We start from the raw sequence: 24,821 nt of genomic DNA, 5'->3' as shown, positions 1-24,821 counted from the left end.
ACCAGATACACAGATACACCAGATACAACTGATACACCAGATACAACTGATACACCAGATACACCAGATACAACTGATACACCTGATACACCAGATACAACTGATACAACTGATACACCAGATACACAGATACACCAGATACACAGATACACCAGATACAACTGATACACCAGATACAACTGATACACCAGATACACCAGATACAACTGATACACCTGATACACCAGATACAACTGATACACCAGATACACACAGATACACCAGATACACACAGATACACCAGATACACCAGATACACAGATACACCAGATACACAGATACACCAGATACACCAGATACACAGATACACCAGATACACAGATACACCAGATACACCAGATACACAGATACACCAGATACAACTGATACACCAGATACAACTGATACACCAGATACACCAGATACAACTGATACACCTGATACACCAGATACAACTGATACACCAGATACACCAGATACAACAGATACACCAGATACACCAGATACAACAGATACAACTGATACACCAGATACACCAGATACAACTGATACACCTGATACACCAGATACAACTGATACACCAGATACAACTGATACACCAGATACACCAGATACAACTGATACACCTGATACAACTGATACACCAGATACACCAGATACAACTGATACACCTGATACACCAGATACAACTGATACACCAGATACAACTGATACACCAGATACACCAGATACAACTGATACACCTGATACACCAGATACAACTGATACACCTGATACACCAGATACAACTGATACACCAGATACAACTGATACACCAGATACAACAGATACACCTGATACAACTGATACACCAGATACACCAGATACACCAGATACAACTGATACACCAGATACACCAGATACAACTGATACACCTGATACACCAGATACAACTGATACACCAGATACAACTGATACACCAGATACACCAGATACAACTGATACACCTGATACACCAGATACAACTGATACACCAGATACAACAGATACACCTGATACAACTGATACACCAGATACAACAGATACAACAGATACAACTGATACACCAGATACAACTGATACACCAGATACAACAGATACACCTGATACAACTGATACACCAGATACAACTGATACAACAGATACAACTGATACACCAGATACAACTGATACACCAGATACACCTGATACACCTGATACAACTGATACACCAGATACAACAGATACAACTGATACACCTGATACAACTGATACACCAGATACAACTGATACACCAGATACAACTGATACACCAGATACAACAGATACAACTGATACACCTGATACAACTGATACACCAGATACAACTGATACAACAGATACACCAGATACAACTGATACACCTGATACAACTGATACACCAGATACAACTGATACAACAGATACACCAGATACAACTGATACACCTGATACAACTGATACACCAGATACAACTGATACAACAGATACAACTGATACACCAGATACAACTGATACACCAGATACAACAGATACAACTGATACACCTGATACAACTGATACACCAGATACAACTGATACACCAGATACAACTGATACACCAGATACAACAGATACAACTGATACACCTGATACAACTGATACACCAGATACAACTGATACAACAGATACACCAGATACAACTGATACACCTGATACAACTGATACACCAGATACAACTGATACAACAGATACACCAGATACAACTGATACACCTGATACAACTGATACACCAGATACAACTGATACAACAGATACAACTGATACACCAGATACAACTGATACACCAGATACACCTGATACACCAGATACAACTGATACACCAGATACAACAGATACAACTGATACACCTGATACAACTGATACACCAGATACAACTGATACAACAGATACACCAGATACAACTGATACACCTGATACAACTGATACACCAGATACAACTGATACAACAGATACACCAGATACAACTGATACACCAGATACACCTGATACAAAAGATACAACTGATACACCTGATACAACTGATACACCAGATACAACTGATACACCAGATACAACTGATACACCTGATACAACTGATACACCTGATACAACTGATACACCAGATACAACAGATACACCTGATACAACTGATACACCAGATACAACTGATACACCAGATACAACAGATACACCTGATACAACTGATACACCAGATACAACTGATACACCAGATACACCAGATACAACTGATACACCTGATACAACAGATACACCTGATACAACTGATACACCAGATACAACAGATACACCTGATACAACTGATACACCAGATACACCTGATACAACAGATACAACTGATACACCAGATACAACTGATACACCAGATACAACTGATACAACTGATACACCTGATACACCAGATACAACAGATACACCTGATACAACTGATACACCAGATACACCTGATACAACAGATACAACTGATACACCAGATACAACAGATACACCTGATACAACTGATACACCAGATACAACAGATACACCTGATACAACTGATACACCAGATACACCTGATACAACAGATACAACTGATACACCAGATACAACTGATACACCAGATACAACTGATACAACTGATACACCTGATACAACAGATACAACTGATACACCAGATACACCTGATACACCAGATACAACTGATACACCTGATACACCAGATACAACTGATACACCTGATACAACTGATACACCAGATACAACTGATACACCAGATACAACTGATACAACAGATACAACTGATACAACAGATACAACTGATACACCTGATACAACAGATACAACTGATACACCAGATACAACTGATACACCAGATACAACTGATACAACAGATACAACTGATACACCTGATACAACAGATACAACTGATACACCAGATACAACTGATACACCAGATACACCTGATACACCAGATACAACTGATACACCTGATACAACTGATACACCTGATACAACTGATACACCAGATACACCAGATACAACTGATACACCTGATACACCAGATACAACTGATACACCAGATACAACTGATACACCAGATACAACTGATACACCAGATACAACTGATACACCAGATACACCAGATACAACTGATACAACTGATACACCAGATACAACTGATACAACAGATACAACTGATACACCAGATACAACTGATACACCAGATACAACTGATACACCAGATACACCAGATACACCAGATACAACTGATACACCAGATACAACTGATACACCAGATACACCAGATACAACTGATACAACTGATACACCAGATACACCAGATACAACAGATACAACTGATACAACAGATACAACTGATACACCAGATACAACTGATACACCAGATACAACTGATACACCAGATACAACTGATACAACTGATACACCAGATACAACTGATACACCAGATACACCAGATACAACTGATACAACTGATACACCAGATACAACTGATACAACAGATACAACTGATACAACTGATACACCAGATACAACAGATACAACAGATACAACTGATACAACAGATACAACTGATACACCAGATACAACAGATACACCAGATACAACAGATACAACTGATACAACAGATACAACTGATACACCAGATACAACTGATACACCAGATACAACTGATACACCAGATACAACTGATACAACTGATACACCAGATACAACTGATACACCAGATACACCAGATACAACTGATACAACTGATACACCAGATACAACTGATACAACAGATACAACTGATACAACTGATACACCAGATACAACTGATACAACAGATACAACTGATACACCAGATACAACAGATACACCAGATACAACAGATACAACTGATACAACAGATACAACTGATACACCAGATACAACAGATACAACTGATACAACAGATACAACTGATACAACAGATACAACTGATACACCTGATACAACTGATACAACAGATACACCAGATACAACTGATACACCAGATACACCAGATACAACTGATACAACTGATACACCAGATACAACTGATACAACAGATACAACTGATACAACTGATACACCAGATACAACTGATACAACAGATACAACTGATACACCAGATACAACAGATACACCAGATACAACAGATACACACAGATACAACTGATACAACTGATACACCAGATACAACTGATACAACAGATACAACTGATACAACAGATACAACTGATACAACTGATACACCAGATACAACTGATACAACAGATACAACTGATACACCAGATACAACTGATACACCAGATACAACTGATACAACAGATACAACTGATACAACAGATACAACTGATACACCAGATACAACAGATACAACTGATACACCTGATACAACTGATACAACAGATACAACTGATACAACAGATACAACTGATACACCTGATACAACTGATACAACAGATACACCAGATACAACTGATACACCAGATACACCAGATACAACTGATACAACTGATACACCAGATACAACTGATACAACAGATACAACTGATACAACTGATACACCAGATACAACTGATACAACAGATACAACTGATACAACAGATACAACTGATACACCAGATACAACAGATACACCAGATACAACAGATACAACTGATACACCTGATACAACTGATACACCAGATACAACTGATACAACTGATACACCTGATACAACTGATACACCAGATACAACTGATACACCTGATACAACTGATACACCAGATACAACTGATACAACTGATACACCAGATACACCTGATACAACTGATACACCAGATACAACTGATACAACTGATACACCTGATACAACTGATACAACAGATACAACTGATACACCTGATACACCAGATACACCAGATACAACTGATACAACTGATACACCTGATACAACTGATACAACAGATACAACTGATACACCTGATACAACTGATACAACAGATACAACTGATACACCTGATACACCAGATACACCAGATACAACTGATACAACTGATACACCTGATACAACTGATACAACAGATACAACTGATACACCTGATACACCAGATACACCTGATACACCTGATACACCAGATACAACTGATACAACTGATACACCAGATACACCAGATACAACTGATACAACAGATACAACTGATACAACAGATACAACTGATACACCAGATACAACTGATACACCTGATACAACAGATACACCAGATACAACTGATACACCAGATACAACTGATACACCAGATACACATAGATACACCAGATACACCTGATACACCAGATACAACTGATACACCAGATACAACTGATACACCTGATACAACAGATACACCAGATACAACTGATACAACTGATACAACTGATACAACAGATACAACTGATACACCAGATACAACTGATACACCTGATACACCAGATACAACTGATACACCAGATACAACTGATACAACTGATACACCAGATACACCAGATACAACAGATACAACTGATACACCTGATACAACTGATACAACTGATACAACTGATACAACAGATACAACTGATACAACTGATACAACTGATACAACTGATACAACTGATACAACAGATACAACTGATACACCAGATACAACTGATACACCTGATACACCAGATACAACTGATACACCAGATACAACTGATACAACTGATACACCTGATACACCAGATACACCAGATACACCAGATACAACAGATACAACTGATACACCAGATACAACTGATACACCTGATACAACAGATACACCAGATACAACTGATACAACTGATACACCAGATACAACAGATACAACTGATACAACAGATACACCTGATACACCAGATACAACTGATACACCAGATACAACTGATACACCAGATACAACTGATACACCAGATACAACTGATACAACTGATACACCTGATACACCTGATACACCAGATACAACTGATACACCAGATACAACTGATACAACTGATACACCAGATACAACTGATACACCAGATACAACTGATACACCAGATACAACTGATACAACAGATACAACTGATACAACTGATACAACTGATACACCAGATACAACTGATACAACTGATACAACTGATACAACTGATACAACTGATACACCAGATACAACTGATACAACTGATACAACTGATACAACTGATACAACTGATACACCAGATACAACTGATACAACTGATACAACTGATACAACTGATACACCAGATACAACTGATACAACAGATACAACTGATACAACTGATACAACTGATACACCAGATACAACTGATACAACTGATACACCAGATACAACTGATACACCAGATACAACTGATACACCAGATACAACTGATACAACAGATACAACTGATACAACTGATACAACTGATACAACAGATACAACTGATACACCAGATACAACAGATACACCAGATACAACTGATACAACTGATACACCAGATACAACAGATACACCAGATACAACTGATACAACTGATACACCAGATACACCAGATACAACAGATACAACTGATACACCTGATACACCTGATACACCAGATACACCAGATACAACAGATACACCAGATACACCAGATACAACAGATACACCTGATACACCTGATACACCAGATACACCAGATACACCAGATACACCAGATACAACTGATACACCAGATACAACTGATACACCAGATACAACTGATACAACTGATACAACAGATACACCAGATACAACTGATACACCAGATACAACTGATACAACTGATACACCTGATACACCAGATACAACTGATACACCAGATACACCAGATACAACAGATACAACTGATACACCAGATACAACTGATACACCAGATACAACTGATACAACTGATACACCTGATACACCAGATACACCAGATACACCAGATACAACAGATACAACTGATACACCAGATACACCAGATACACCTGATACAACAGATACAACTGATACACCAGATACACCTGATACAACAGATACAACTGATACAACTGATACAACTGATACACCAGATACAACTGATACAACTGATACAACAGATACAACTGATACACCAGATACAACTGATACAACAGATACAACTGATACACCAGATACAACTGATACAACTGATACAACAGATACAACAGATACACCAGATACAACTGATACAACTGATACAACAGATACAACTGATACACCAGATACAACTGATACAACTGATACAACAGATACAACAGATACACCAGATACAACTGATACAACTGATACAACAGATACAACTGATACAACAGATACACCAGATACAACAGATACAACAGATACAACTGATACACCAGATACAACAGATACACCAGATACAACAGATACAACTGATACACCTGATACACCAGATACAACTGATACAACAGATACAACAGATACAACAGATACAACAGATACACCAGATACAACTGATACAACAGATACAACAGATACAACAGATACAACAGATACACCAGATACAACAGATACAACAGATACAACTGATACACCAGATACAACAGATACACAGATACAACTGATACACCAGATACAACTGATACAACTGATACAACAGATACACCAGATACACCAGATACACCAGATACACCAGATACACCTGATACACCAGATACAACTGATACAACTGATACACCTGATACAACAGATACAACTGATACACCAGATACAACTGATACAACTGATACAACAGATACACCAGATACACCAGATACACCAGATACACCAGATACACCTGATACACCAGATACAACAGATACACCAGATACAACAGATACAACTGATACACCTGATACACCAGATACAACTGATACAACAGATACACCAGATACACCTGATACAACTGATACACCAGATACAACTGATACAACTGATACAACAGATACAACTGATACACCAGATACAACAGATACACCAGATACAACAGATACAACTGATACACCTGATACACCAGATACAACTGATACAACAGATACACCAGATACACCTGATACAACTGATACACCAGATACAACTGATACAACTGATACAACAGATACACCAGATACACCAGATACACCAGATACACCAGATACACCTGATACACCAGATACAACTGATACAACTGATACACCTGATACAACAGATACAACTGATACACCAGATACAACTGATACAACAGATACAACTGATACACCAGATACACCAGATACACCAGATACACCTGATACACCAGATACACCAGATACAACAGATACAACTGATACACCTGATACAACTGATACAACAGATACACACAGATACACCTGATACAACTGATACAACAGATACAACTGATACACCAGATACACCTGATACAACAGATACAACTGATACACCTGATACAACTGATACAACAGATACACACAGATACACCTGATACAACAGATACAACTGATACACCTGATACAACTGATACAACAGATACACACAGATACACCTGATACAACTGATACAACAGATACAACTGATACACCTGATACAACTGATACAACAGATACACACAGATACACCAGATACACCTGATACAACAGATACAACAGATACAACAGATACAACAGATACAACTGATACACCTGATACAACTGATACACCAGATACAACTGATACAACAGATACAACAGATACACAGATACAACTGATACAACAGATACAACAGATACAACTGATACACCTGATACAACTGATACAACAGATACAACTGATACACCAGATACAACTGATACAACAGATACAACAGATACACAGATACAACTGATACAACAGATACAACAGATACAACTGATACACCAGATACAACTGATACACCAGATACAACTGATACAACAGATACAACTGATACACCTGATACAACTGATACACCAGATACAACAGATACAACAGATACAACTGATACACCAGATACAACTGATACACCAGATACACACAGATACACCAGATACACACAGATACACCTGATACACCAGATACAACTGATACACCAGATACACACAGATACACCAGATACACACAGATACAACTGATACACCAGATACAACAGATACACCAGATACACACAGATACACCAGATACACCAGATACACCAGATACACCAGATACACCAGATACAACAGATACACCAGATACACCAGATACAACAGATACACCAGATACACCAGATACAACAGATACACCAGATACACCAGATACAACAGATACACCAGATACACCAGATACACACAGATACACCAGATACACCTGATACAACTGATACACCTGATACACCAGATACAACTGATACACCTGATACACCAGATACACCAGATACACCAGATACACCTGATACACCTGATACACCAGATACACCAGATACAACAGATACAACTGATACAACTGATACAACTGATACAACTGATACACCAGATACAACTGATACACCTGATACACCAGATACAACTGATACACCTGATACACCAGATACAACTGATACAACTGATACACCAGATACAACTGATACACCTGATACACCAGATACAACTGATACACCTGATACACCTGATACAACTGATACACCTGATACACCAGATACAACTGATACACCTGATACACCAGATACAACTGATACACCTGATACAACAGATACAACAGATACAACAGATACACACAGATACACACAGATACACCAGATACAACTGATACACCAGATACACCTGATACAACAGATACAACAGATACAACAGATACACACAGATACACACAGATACACCAGATACAACTGATACACCTGATACACCAGATACAACTGATACAACTGATACAACTGATACAACTGTGCAAGAGAATGTTTGAGATGTGCAAGAAAATATAAATAAAATGGAAGTTGGCTGTAGTTACCTGCTGCAGCCACAGGGGGGCGTCCTGACCGCCGGCATAGAGCCCCTCCTCAGCAGAGGGGGCGTGGTTCTGCAGGAGGCCCCGCCCACCTGCAGAACAGAGTACACCTGCTATAGCACACTTCCTTCACAATAAAAGCCTTGTTATTTATTCCTCTGTCCCGCAGCGCGTGAATGTGCATTATTAAAACAGCAGTTACCTTAAGCTCCTCCCACTAGAGACCCCCAGGTGTGGTTAACTGAAGCTCCTCCCACTAGAGACCCCCAGGTGTGGTTAACTGAAGCTCCTCCCACTAGAGACCCCCAGGTGTGGTTACTTGAAGCTCCTCCCACTAGAGACCCCCAGGTGTGGTTAACTGAAGCTCCTCCCACTAGAGACCCCCAGGTGTGGTTAACTGAAGCTCCTCCCACTAGAGACCCCCAGGTGTGGTTAACTGAAGCTCCTCCCACTAGAGACCCCCAGGTGTGGTTACCTGAAGCTCCTCCCACTAGAGACCCCCAGGTGTGTTACCTGAAGCTCCCCCCACCTAGAGACCCCCCAGGTGTGTTACCTGAAGCTCCCCCCACTAGAGACCCCCCAGGTGTGTTACCTGAAGCTCCCCCCACTAGAGACCCCCCAGGTGTGTTACCTGAAGCTCCTCCCACTAGAGACCCCCAGGTGTGGTTACCTGCAGCGGCTGCACGCAGGCGGGGGGGAAGTACCCCTCCTGTCCGTCAGAGCGTCTTCCGAAGCAGCTGTTCTCCTCTCTGAACAGAACCAGAACCTGGTCCCCTCGCCTCAGGTCCAGATCTCTCTGGAGACCAGCCCTGTGATCAGAGACCACCACCATCACCTGCCAATCACAGCAGCTCTGATATCATCACGCCGGCCAATCACAGAGCTGCTGCTAATTGTTTGATTGAAGGAGCAGCGTGTCAACTTTAATCTGCTGAGAATAGCTGCTCAGATCAGCAGGCTGCAAATACACAGTGATGCAACACACACACACACAGACAGACAGACAGACAGACAGACAGACAGACACACAGACAGACAGACAGACAGACAGACAGACAGACAGACAGACAGACAGACAGACAGACAGACAGACACACACACACACACACACACACAGACAGACAGACAGACAGACAGACAGACAGACAGACAGACAGACAGACAGACAGACAGACACAGAGGAAGGGTTAGGTCAGCTACACGGACCACTATTGCGGTAAGCATGTTGTAACTTCCGGTTGTTGTTGTCATCTCCGGGTATCCCGTGTGCCTGTTCTGTTGCTGATAGCTTGTTATCTTAACTTAATCGATCGTTTTAAAACTCTTGATCACGGCAACTGCCTGACGTTGTAATCACACGTTACTACAGCTTAAGCACTCACAAACTCTCCTTCTCTTAGCGACTGTAACTCCACAGTTGCCTACACTCTTTTCGGGTTTGCTAACGGTAGCTACTTTAGCTTGATAGCTAGCCATGGCTCTTTCCCCACCCTCGGGTGCTATTTCCTGCTCTACCTGTCTCATGTTTGGTTACTTCCCTACCTCCTTTACTGGTACCGATACATGTGTTAAATGTAGTATAGTTGTTAGGTTGGAGGCGGGAATCATAGCCATAGAAGCCCGGCTCCGCATCTTAGAAAATAACTCAGCTACAGTAAAGCCCATGTTAGCCGGTGCGGACCGGCAAAAGGTAGCTCCTCTTAGCCGTCCCCCGGCAACTCCCGAGCAGCAGGGAGAATGGGTGACTGTTCAGAAGGGGCATAACGCGAAACCCGCAGGTCCCCACCAACCCGTTCACGTATCTAACAGATATTCCCCACTCAGCGAGACACCCGCTGAGAAGCCAACTCTGGTTATTGGTAGCTCTATTATGAGACACGTGAGTTTAGAGACCGAAGCGTCCACAGTCACATGCATTCCGGGGGCCAGAGCGGGCGACGTTGAGGCGCATCTTAGACTGCTGGCTAAAAATAAACGTAAATACAGTAGGATTGTTATTCACGTTGGTGGTAATGATGTTCGTTTACGCCAATCAGAATGCACCAAACTTAATGTGGCGTCGGTGTGTAGTTATGCTAAAACAATGTCGGACACCGTAATCTTCTCTGGTCCCCTCCCCAATCTGATCAATGATGACATGTATAGCCGCATGTCATCATTTCAGCGCTGGTTGTCTTGGTGGTGCCCAGCAAACAATGTGGGCTTCGTGAATAATTGGACAGCCTTCTGGGGAAAACCTGGTCTGATTAAGAGAGACGGCATTCATCCTACTTTGGAAGGTGCAAATCTCATTTCGGCAAACATTTCAGGGCTCTGTGGACTTAATCCATGACAAACTGGAGTTGAGACCAGGAGGCAGAGTCGCAGTCTTACACGCTTCTCTGCGCTCTCTCCTAGGCAGTCATCCATAGGAATCCCGAACCCAATAAAATACCCAATATTAACGGTGTCTGTGTCTGCCCAAGGACAATTGAAGGTAAAACCTAATAGAGGTGTCATACATAATAACCTAATAAAAGTAAATGTAACAACTACTACAGTGCAACAAAACAGGAAGATTAAATGTGGTCTCTTAAACATAAGATCTCTAGCATCTAAAGCAATATTGGTAAATGATTTAATATCAGATTATAATATTGATATATGCTGTCTCACTGAAACTTGGTTGAGACATGAAGAATATGTCAGCATAGATGAGGCCACTCCACCCAGCCATATCAATACTCATATTGCCCGAGGCACGGGCCGAGGAGGTGGAGTTGCAGCAATCTTTGACTCAAGTTTACTTATCAATACTAAACAAAAATTAAATTATACCTCCTTTGAAAGCCTCGTTTTCAGTCTTACGCATCCGACCTGGAAAACTTTGCAGCCAATCTTATTTGTTACAGTGTACCGTGCACCAGGTCCTTATTCAGAATTCTTATCAGAATTCTCTGAGTTTTTATCAGCTTTGGTTCTTAAAACAGATAAAGTCATTATCGTAGGTGACTTTAATATTCATGTTGACGATGATAAAAATAGCCTTACTGTTGCATTTAACTCTATATTAGATTCTGTTGGTTTCTGTCAGAGTGTAAATAAACCAACCCACTGCTATAATCACACTCTTGACCTTGTTCTGACTTATGGTATTGAAATTGAGCAACTATTAGTCGAACCGCATAATCCTGCTTTATCCGACCATTTCTTAGTAACTTTTGAAGTACTGTTACTAGACTACAAAGCATTAGCCAAAAGCTCCTGCAGCAGAAACCTATCTGTTAGTGCTATAGCCAAATTTAAGGAAGAGATTCCACCAATACTTAACTCGATAGCATGTCTGCATGTAGGGGAGGAAACTTATACAAAATGTACACCACCCCAAATTGATCATGTTGTTGATAGTGCTACAGATGCGCTGCGAATAAAATTAGACTCTGTTGCTCCTTTGAAAAAGAAGAAAATAAAACAACATAGATTAGCTCCATGGCATAATGCCCAAACCCGCAAAATAAAGCAAAAGACGAGACAACTTGAAAGGATATGGCGTTCCACTAAACTTGAAGAATCTCGTTTAATTTGGCATATTACTCTCAATGAATATAAGAAAGCACTGCGTAAAGCGAGAGCAGCATACTACTCTTCATTAATAGATGAGAATAAGAATAATGCAAGATTTCTTTTCAGCACTGTAGCCAGGCTGACAGAGAGCCACAGCTCGACTGAGCCTTCTATTCCCATAGCACTCAGTAGCAATGATTTTATGTGCTTTTTTAACGATAAAATTGTTACTCTTAGAAACAAAATGAATGACCTCTTGCCTTTGACCAGTATAGTGTTATCAACAGCTCCCGGAAACGTAAGTTCTAATAATATTACACTAGATAGTAAACTAGAATGCTTTTCAGCCATAAACCTTGAACAATTAAATTCAATGATTCTCTCTTCTAAACCATCAACGTGTATCTTAGACCCGATTCCAACTAAGCTGTTAAAAGAAGTTTTTCCATTAATTAGCACTTCTTTATTAAATATTATGAATATGTCTTTATTATCAGGCTATGTTCCAAAATCATTCAAAGTAGCAGTGATAAAACCGCTTCTTAAAAAGCACAACCTCGATCCAGAGGTTTTAGCCAACTATAGACCTATTTCTAATCTTCCGTTCCTCTCAAACATTCTTGAGAAAGCAGTCGCAAAACAGCTGTGTGATTACTTAAAAAACTATGATTTATTTGAAGATTTTCAGTCTGGCTTTAGAACACAACATAGCACAGAGACAGCTCTGGTTAAAGTCACAAATGACCTTCTGATAGCCTCTGACAAGGGACTTGTCTCTATTCTTGTCTTGCTCGATCTTAGTGCTGCATTTGATACTATCGACCATGATATCCTATTGCAAAGACTAGAGCACTTAGTTGGCATACAGGGAACTGCTTTAGGCTGGTTTAGGTCCTATCTATCTGAACGCTCTCAGTTTGTACGTGTCAACGATGAATCTTCCACGCAAACCAAAGTTAGCCATGGAGTGCCACAGGGCTCAGTGCTTGGACCTATTTTGTTCACCCTATATATGCTTCCGTTAGGCAATATTATAAGGAATCATTCTGTAAACTTTCATTGTTATGCGGATGATACTCAACTATATTTATCAATCAAGCCTGATGAAATTAATCATCTAAATAAAATTCAAGACTGCCTCAAGGACTTAAAAACGTGGATGACCTTAAATTTGTTGATGTTAAACACGACCAAAACTGAAGTTATTGTACTCGGCCCGAAGAATCTACGAAACAAATTATCTAAAGATATATTAACTATGGATGGCATTCATTTGGCCTCCAGTGAGACTGTAAGGAATCTTGGTGTTATATTTGATCAGGATTTATCCTTTAACACCCACATCAAATCAATTTCAAGGACCGCCTACTTCCATCTACGTAACATTGCAAAAATCAGGCATATCTTGCCTCAAAACGATGCAGAGAAACTAGTCCATGCATTTGTTACTTCAAGGCTGGATTATTGTAACTCCTTATTATCAGGGTGTACCAAGAAGTCAGTCAAGTCTCTTCAGCTGATTCAAAATGCTGCAGCTCGTGTACTAACCAGAGTTAGGAAAAGGGACCACATTACTCCTGTTCTGGCTGCCTTACACTGGCTCCCTATAGAACACAGGATAGAATTTAAAATTCTTCTTCTCGCCTACAAAGCCCTTAATGGGCAGGCGCCATCTTACCTTAAAGAACTCATTATACCCTATTGTCCTACTAGGGCATTGCGTTCCAAGAATGCAGGGTTGTTGGTTGTTCCTAGAGTCTCTAAAAGTACAATGGGAGCCAGAGCCTTTTCTTATCAAGCTCCACTTTTGTGGAATCAGCTTCCAGTTTGTGTTCGGACGGCAGACACCCTATCCGTTTTTAAGAGTGCGCTTAAGACCTTCCTTTTTGATAAAGCTTATAGTTAGGGCTGATTAGATTCAGCCCCTAGTTTTGCTGATATAGGCTTAGTTTGTCGGGGGACATCTTACTTCTTCCTTCTCTCTGTCTATACCTGTGTACTCTCATGTTCCGATTAACCCAGCTTCCCCAAATTTCTTTCTTTTTGGTGTCTATATACGCCGGGATCCGGAGTCATGGATGATCCTGCGGTCCTGTGTCATGGATTGCGAGTCCTGGATCTTGAGTCGTGGCTGCGGTCCTGGATCATAAGTCCTGGATGGATATCCTCGTGGATTCATCTTCTTATTATACACACATGCATTTCAAAACATTTGGTCTACCTATGTTGCAAATGTATTATCTTTTCAATTTACACACGGCATCTATTGCACGTCTGTCCGTCCTGGGAGAGGGATCCCTCCTCTGCTGCTCTCCCTGAGGTTTCTCCATGTTCCACTTTAAACTGTGGGTTTCCTCTGGAAGTTTTTCCTTGTACGATGTGAGGGTCTAAGGACAGAGGGTCTAAGGACAGAGGGTCTAAGGACAGAGGGTCTGAGGACAGAGGGTCTGAGGACAGAGGGTCTAAGGACAGAGGGTGTCGTATTGTCATACTGATATTCTGTACAAACTGTGAAGTCCACTGAGACAAATGTAACATTTGTGATATTGGGCTATATAAATAAACATTGATTGATTGACAGACAGACAGACAGACAGACAGACAGACAGACAGACAGACAGACAGACAGACAGACAGACAGACAGACAGACAGACAGACAGACAGACAGACAGACAGACAGACAGACAGACAGACAGACAGACAGACAGACAGACAGACACACACACAGACAGACAGACAGACAGACAGACAGACAGACAGACAGACAGAGACACACACACACAGACACACACACTCCTTAAAGTCATAATTCCTGGATAAATCATGTTTAGGGTTTTTTCATTTTTCACAATAAACACAGTTTAATAAAGATGAAATGTTGACATTACCTTCTCTGCCTCCACATGTCTGCTCCTCGCTCTGCACACTGACACACACACACACACACACACACACACACACACACACACACACACACACACACACACACACACACACACACACACACACACACACACAGAGACACACACAGAGACACACACACACACACACACACACACACACACACACACACACACACACACACACACACACACACACACACACACACACACACACAGAGACACACACACACACACACACACACACACACACACACACACACACACACACACACACACACACACACACACACACACAGAGACACAGACACACACACACACACACACACACACACACACACACACACACACACACACACACACACACACACACACAGTGAGTAGTTACTAATCACTGATTGGTTGAGGTACTCCCTGAAGTAGACCTTATCTCACGTGGTGTGTGATCATGTGCTTCACCTCTGATCCTAAACACACTCCGTGTTGCTGCTCGTTATGAGCATCCCTCTCCTCTCTCCCTGAGAGCATCTGGAGGCCCCGCCTTCAAACTGATTCTCTAACTCAGAGCTTCAGAGACCCCACCATGCCTCTGAGCTTCAGAGACCCCACCATGCCTCAGAGCTTCAGAGACCCCACCATGCCTCTGAGCTTTAGAGACCCCACCATGCCTCAGAGCTTCAGAGACCCCACCATGCCTCTGAGCTTCAGAGACCCCACCATGCCTCAGAGCTTTAGAGACCCCACCATGCCTCAGAGCTTCAGAGACCCCACCATGCCTCTGAGCTTCAGAGACCCCACCATGCCTCAGAGCTTCAGAGACCCCACCATGCCTCTGAGCTTCAGAGACCCCACCATGCCTCTGAGCTTCAGAGACCCCACCATGCCTCTGAGCTTCAGAGACCCCACCATGCCTCTGACTTTCAGAGACCCCACCATGCCTCAGAGCTTCAGAGACCCCACCATGCCTCTGAGCTTCAGAGACCCCACCATGCCTCAGAGCTTCAGAGAACCCACCATGCCTCTGAGCTTCAGAGACCCCACCATGCCTCAGAGCTTCAGAGACCCCACCATGCCTCAGAGCTTCAGAGACCCCACCATGCCTCAGAGCTTCAGAGACCCCACCATGCCTCTGAGCTTTAGAGACCCCACCATTACATTACATTACATTACATTGCATTTAGCTGAGGCTTTTATCCAAAGCGACTTACAATAAGTGCATTCGACCAGGAAGATACAACCTTTAAGAAAACAGAATCATATAAGTACATCAGGTTTCATAGAGCCAAACATTTCAAGTGCTACTCAACTGGCATTTAGAAAGCCAGCCCTTTATTAGTATATAAGTGCTTTGTTAGTAATTCTATCTCTGGAAGTGGAGTCTAAAGAGATGAGTTTTCAGTTTGCGTCGGAAGATGTGTAAGCTATCTGCTGTCCTGATTTCAATGGGGAGCTCATTCCACCATTTTGGAGCCAGGATAGCAAACCCACGTGTTTTTGCTGACGGGAACTTGGGTCCCCCTCGCAGTGCGGGTGCAGCGAGCTGTTTGGCTGATGCAGAGCGGAGTGCACGTGCTGGGGTGTACGGTTTAACCATGTCCTGGATGTAGGAAGGGCCAGATCCATTCACAGCATGGTACGCAAGTACCAGTGTCTTGAAGTGGATTCTAGCAGTTACTGGAAGCCAGTGAAGGGAGCGGAGGAGCGGTGTGGTGTGGGAACATTTAGGAAGGTTGAAGACCAGACGAGCCGCTGCATTCTGGATGAGCTGCAGAGGTCGGATGGCACATGCAGGTAGACCAGCCAGGAGGGAGTTGCAGTAGTCTAGGCGTGAGATGACGAGAGCCTGGACCAGAACCTGCGTCTCTTTCTGGGTCAGCTGGGGACGTATCCTCCTGATGTTGTAAAGCGTGTATCTGCAGCAGCGGGTTGTAGCAGCGATGTTTGCAGTGAAGGACAATTTGTTATCTAGGACCACACCCAGATTCCTTGCAGTCTGAGTCGGGGAAACAACAGAGGTGCCGATGTTGATTGTTAGGTCAAGAGTGGGACAATCTTTTCCCGGAAGGAAGAGCAGTTCAGTCTTGTCAAGGTTGAGCTTGAGGTGGTGAGCAGACATCCACCGAGAGATGTCTGCTAGGCAAGCAGAGATGCGTGCGACGACCTGGGTCTCTGAGCGGGGAAAGGACAGAATTAGTTGGGTGTCGTCAGCGTAGCAGTGGTATGAAAAACCATGCGGGCTAATGACAGACCCGAGCGAGTTTGTGTACAGGGAGAAGAGGAGGGGACCAAGAACCGAGCCCTGAGGGACCCCTGTAGTTAATTGACAAGGGTCGGACTCGGACCCTCTCCAAGTAACCCTGTAGGTGCGGTCGTTGAGGTATGAGGTGAGGAGGGAAAGTGCAGTGCCTGAAACTCCAAGTTCTTGGAGAGTGCAAAGGAGGATCCGATGGTTCACTGTGTCGAATGCAGCAGACAGGTCCAGAAGGATGATGACAGAGGAGAGGGAGGCTGCTTTAGCAGTGTGCAGTTCATCAGAGACAGCAAGGAGAGCAGTTTCTGTTGAGTGACCTGCCTTGAAACCAGACTGGTGCGGATCCAGAAGGTTGTTCTGATGGAGATAACAGGAGAGTTGTTTAAAGACAGCGTGTTCAAGTGTTTTAGACAGGAACGGGAGGACCATGCCTCTGAGCTTCAGAGACCCCACCATGCCTCTGAGCTTCAGAGACCCCACCATGCCTCTGAGCTTCAGAGACCCCACCATGCCTCAGAGCTTCAGAGACCCCACCATGCCTCTGAGCTTCAGAGACCCCACCATGCCTCAGAGCTTCAGAGACCCCACCATGCCTCTGAGCTTCAGAGACCCCACCATGCCTCTGAGCTTCAGAGACCCCACCATAACTCTGAGCTTTAGAGACCCCACCATGCCTCTGAGCTTCAGAGACCCCACCATGCCTCTGAGCTTCAGAGACCCCACCATGCCTCAGAGCTTCAGAGACCCCACCATGCCTCTGAGCTTCAGAGACCCCACCATGCCTCAGAGCTTCAGAGACCCCACCATGCCTCTGAGCTTCAGAGACCCCACCATGCCTCTGAGCTTCAGAGACCCCACCATAACTCTGAGCTTTAGAGACCCCACCATGCCTCTGAGCTTCAGAGACCCCACCATGCCTCTGAGCTTCAGAGACCCCACCATGCCTCTGAGCGTCAGAGACCCCACCATGCCTCAGAGCTTCAGAGACCCCACCATGCCTCTGAGCTTCAGAGACCCCACCATGCCTCAGAGCTTCAGAGACCCCACCATGCCTCAGAGCTTCAGAGACCCCACCATGCCTCTGAGCTTTAGAGACCCCACCATGCCTCTGAGCTTCAGAGACCCCACCATGCCTCTGAGCTTCAGAGACCCCACCATGCCTCAGAGCTTCAGAGACCCCACCATGCCTCTGAGCTTCAGAGACCCCACCATGCCCCTGAGCTTCAGAGACCCCACCATGTCTCTGAGCTTCAGAGACCCCACCATGCCTCTGAGCTTCAGAGACCCCACCATGCCTCAGAGCTTCAGAGACCCCACCATGCCTCTGAGCTTCAGAGACCCCACCATGCCTCAGAGCTTCAGAGACCCCACCATGCCTCTGAGCTTCAGAGACCCCACCATGCCTCTGAGCTTCAGAGACCCCACCATAACTCTGAGCTTTAGAGACCCCACCATGCCTCTGAGCTTCAGAGACCCCACCATGCCTCTGAGCTTCAGAGACCCCACCATGCCTCAGAGCTTCAGAGACCCCACCATGCCTCTGAGCTTCAGAGACCCCACCATGCCTCAGAGCTTCAGAGACCCCACCATGCCTCTGAGCTTCAGAGACCCCACCATGCCTCTGAGCTTCAGAGACCCCACCATAACTCTGAGCTTTAGAGACCCCACCATGCCTCTGAGCTTCAGAGACCCCACCATGCCTCTGAGCTTCAGAGACCCCACCATGCCTCTGAGCGTCAGAGACCCCACCATGCCTCAGAGCTTCAGAGACCCCACCATGCCTCTGAGCTTCAGAGACCCCACCATGCCTCAGAGCTTCAGAGACCCCACCATGCCTCAGAGCTTCAGAGACCCCACCATGCCTCTGAGCTTTAGAGACCCCACCATGCCTCAGAGCTTCAGAGACCCCACCATGCCTCTGAGCTTCAGAGACCCCACCATGCCTCTGAGCTTCAAAGACCCCACCATGCCTCAGAGCTTCAGAGACCCCACCATGCCTCAGAGCTTCAGAGACCCCACCATGCCTCAGAGCTTCAGAGACCCCACCATGCCTCTGAGCTTTAGAGACCCCACCATGCCTCAGAGCTTCAGAGACCCCACCATGCCTCTGAGCTTTAGAGACCCCACCATGCCTCTGAGCTTCAGAGACCCCACCATGACCCCACCATGCCTCTGAGCTTCAGAGACCCCACCATGCCTCTGAGCTTCAGAGACCCCACCATAACTCTGAGCTTTAGAGACCCCACCATGCCTCTGAGCTTCAGAGACCCCACCATGCCTCTGAGCTTCAGAGACCCCACCATGCCTCTGAGCGTCAGAGACCCCACCATGCCTCAGAGCTTCAGAGACCCCACCATGCCTCTGAGCTTCAGAGACCCCACCATGCCTCAGAACTTCAGAGACCCCACCATGCCTCAGAGCTTCAAAGACCCCACCATGCCTCAGAGCTTCAGAGACCCCACCATGCCTCAGAGCTTCAGAGACCCCACCATGCCTCTGAGCTTTAGAGACCCCACCATGCCTCAGAGCTTCAGAGACCCCACCATGCCTCTGAGCTTCAGAGACCCCACCATGCCTCTGAGCTTCAAAGACCCCACCATGCCTCAGAGCTTCAGAGACCCCACCATGCCTCAGAGCTTCAGAGACCCCACCATGCCTCAGAGCTTCAGAGACCCCACCATGCCTCTGAGCTTTAGAGACCCCACCATGCCTCAGAGCTTCAGAGACCCCACCATGCCTCTGAGCTTTAGAGACCCCACCATGCCTCTGAGCTTCAGAGACCCCACCATGACCCCACCATGCCTCTGAGCTTCAGAGACCCCACCATGCCTCTGAGCTTCAGAGACCCCACCATAACTCTGAGCTTTAGAGACCCCACCATGCCTCTGAGCTTCAGAGACCCCACCATGCCTCTGAGCTTCAGAGACCCCACCATGCCTCTGAGCGTCAGAGACCCCACCATGCCTCAGAGCTTCAGAGACCCCACCATGCCTCTGAGCTTCAGAGACCCCACCATGCCTCAGAACTTCAGAGACCCCACCATGCCTCAGAGCTTCAAAGACCCCACCATGCCTCAGAGCTTCAGAGACCCCACCATGCCTCAGAGCTTCAGAGACCCCACCATGCCTCTGAGCTTCAGAGACCCCATTATGCCTCTGAGCTTTAGAGACCCCACCATGCCTCAAAGCTTCAGAGACCCCACCATGCCTCAGAGCTTTAGAGATGAGCAGCGTCTCTGGAGGACAGTGTCTCTGGAGGACAGCATCTCTACAGGAGAGCGTCTCTACAGGACAGCGTCTCTGGAGGACAGCGTCTCTGGAGGACAGCGTCTCTACAGGAGAGCGTCTCTATAGGACAGCGTCTCTGGAGGACAGCGTCTCTGCAGGACAGCGTCTCTGGAGGACAGCGTCTCTGGAGGACAGCGTCTCTACAGGACAGCGTCTCTACAGGACAGCGTCTCTGGAGGACAGCGTCTCTGGAGGACAGCGTCTCTACAGGACAGCGTCTCTGGAGGACAGCGTCTCTGGAGGACAGCGTCTCTACAGGACAGCGTCTCTGGAGGACAGCGTCTCTACAGGACAGCGTCTCTACAGGACAGCGTCTCTGGAGGACATCGTCTCTACAGGACAGCGTCTCTACAGGACAGCGTCTCTGGAGGACAGCGTCTCTACAGGACAGCGTCTCTGGAGGACAGCGTCTCTGGAGGACAGCGTCTCTACAGGACAGCGTCTCTGGAGGACAGCGTCTCTGCAGGAAAGCGTCTCTGGAGGACAGCGTCTCTGGAGGACAGCGTCTCTGCAGGACAGCGTCTCTACAGGACAGCGTCTCTGGCGGACAGCGTCTCTGGAGGACAGCGTCTCTGGAGGACAGCGTCTCTGCAGGACAGCGTCTCTGCAGGACAGCGTCTCTGGAGGACAGCGTCTCTACAGGACAGCGTCTCTGGAGGACAGCGTCTCTGGAGGACAGCGTCTCTGCAGGACAGCGTCTCTGCAGGACAGCGTCTCTGGAGGACAGCGTCTCTACAGGACAGCGTCTCTGGAGGACAGCGTCTCTACAGGACAGCGTCTCTACAGGACAGCGTCTCTGGAGGACAGCGTCTCTGGAGGACAGCGTCTCTACAGGACAGCGTCTCTGGAGGACAGCGTCTCTACAGGACAGCATCTCTGGAGGACAGCGTCTCTGGAGGACAGCGTCTCTACAGGAAAGCGTCTCTGGAGGACAGCGTCTCTACAGGACAGCGTCTCTACAGGACAGCGTCTCTACAGGAAAGCGTCTCTGGAGGACAGCGTCTCTACAGGACAGCGTCTTTACAGGACAGCGTCTCTGGAGGACAGCGTCTCTACAGGACAGCGTCTCTACAGGAAAGCGTCTCTGGAGGACAGCGTCTATGGAGGAAAGCGTCTCTACAGGACAGCGTCTCTGGAGGACAGCGTCTCTACAGGACAGCGTCTCTACAGGAAAGCGTCTCTGGAGGACAGCGTCTCTGGAGGACAGCGTCTCTGGAGGACAGCGTCTCTACAGGACAGCGTCTCTGGAGGACAGCGTCTCTACAGGACAGCGTCTTTACAGGACAGCGTCTCTGGAGGACAGCGTCTCTACAGGACAGCGTCTCTACAGGAAAGCGTCTCTGGAGGACAGCGTCTCTGGAGGACAGCGTCTATGGAGGAAAGCGTCTCTACAGGACAGCGTCTCTGGAGGACAGCGTCTCTACAGGACAGCGTCTCTACAGGAAAGCGTCTCTGGAGGACAGCGTCTCTGGAGGACAGCGTCTCTACAGGAAAGCGTCTCTGGAGGACAGCGTCTCTACAGGACAGCGTCTTTACAGGACAGCGTCTCTGGAGGACAGCGTCTCTACAGGACAGCGTCTCTACAGGAAAGCGTCTCTGGAGGACAGCGTCTATGGAGGAAAGCGTCTCTACAGGACAGCGTCTCTGGAGGACAGCGTCTCTACAGGACAGCGTCTCTACAGGAAAGCGTCTCTGGAGGACAGCGTCTCTGGAGGACAGCGTCTCTGGAGGACAGCGTCTCTACAGGACAGCGTCTCTGGAGGACAGCGTCTCTGGAGGACAGCGTCTCTACAGGACAGCGTCTCTGGAGGACAGCGTCTCTACAGGACAGCGTCTCTACAGGACAGCGTCTCTGGAGGACAACGTCTGTACAGGACAGCGTCTCTGCAGGACAGCGTCTCTGGAGGACAGCGTCTCTGGAGGACATTGCTCTACAGGACAGCGTCTCTGCAGGACAGCGTCTCTGGAGGACAGCGTCTCTACAGGACAGCGTCTCTGGAGGACAGCGTCTCTGGAGGACAACGTCTCTGGAGGACAACGTCTCTGGAGGACAGCGTCTCTGGAGGACAGCGTCTCTACAGGACAGCGTCTCTGGAGGACAGCGTCTCTGGAGGACAGCGTCTCTACAGGACAGCGTCTCTACATGAAAGCGTCTCTGGAGGACAGCGTCTCTACAGGACAGCGTCTCTACAGGACAGCGTCTCTGGAGGACAGCGTCTCTACAGGACAGCGTCTCTACAGGACAGCGTCTCTACAGGAAAGCGTCTCTGGAGGACAGCGTCTCTGGAGGACAGCGTCTCTGGAGGGACAGCGTCTCTACAGGACAGCGTCTCTGGAGGACAGCGTCTCTGGAGGACAGCGTCTCTACAGGAAAGCGTCTCTGGAGGACAGCGTCTCTACAGGACAGCGTCTCTACAGGACAGCGTCTCTGGAGGACAGCGTCTCTGGAGGACAGCGTCTCTACAGGACAGCGTCTCTGGAGGACAGCGTCTCTAAAGGACAGCGTCTCTGGAGGACAGCGTCTCTGGAGGACAGCGTCTCTACAGGACAGCGTCTCTTGAGGACAGCGTCTCTAAAGGACAGTGTCTCTGGAGGACAGCGTCTCTGGAGGACAGCGTCTCTACAGGACAGCGTCTCTGCAGGACAGCGTCTCTGGAGGACAGCGTCTCTACAGGACAGCGTCTCTACAGGAAAACGTCTCTGGAGGACAGCGTCTCTACAGGACAGCGTCTCTGGAGGACAGCGTCTCTACAGGACAGCGTCTCTACAGTAAAGCGTCTCTGGAGGACAGCGTCT

At 45.8% G+C, this 24,821-nt stretch overlaps 1 long non-coding RNA gene across 1 annotated transcript in view; it reads right to left on the bottom strand.

The window, feature by feature from the left end:
- Positions 1-10,046: 10,046 nt before the first annotated feature.
- The window catches only part of LOC307020046, an 18,610-nt gene continuing 3,835 nt past the window's right edge, over positions 10,047-24,821 (bottom strand). Inside the window, exons 2-4 of the long non-coding RNA XR_013802769.1 lie at positions 16,476-16,513; positions 10,714-10,878; positions 10,047-10,135 (exon numbers count right to left, since the gene is read on the bottom strand). This is a non-coding gene — a long non-coding RNA (uncharacterized lncRNA). The remainder of the gene's footprint in view (positions 10,136-10,713; positions 10,879-16,475; positions 16,514-24,821) is intronic.

Source organism: Notothenia rossii (assembly GCF_949606895.1).
Source record: "Notothenia rossii genome assembly, chromosome: 9".
NCBI classification, from domain to species: domain Eukaryota; kingdom Metazoa; phylum Chordata; class Actinopteri; order Perciformes; family Nototheniidae; genus Notothenia; species Notothenia rossii.
The sequence above is the reverse complement of the archived record's forward strand: the minus strand, read 5'-3'. Positions and strand labels throughout refer to the sequence as shown.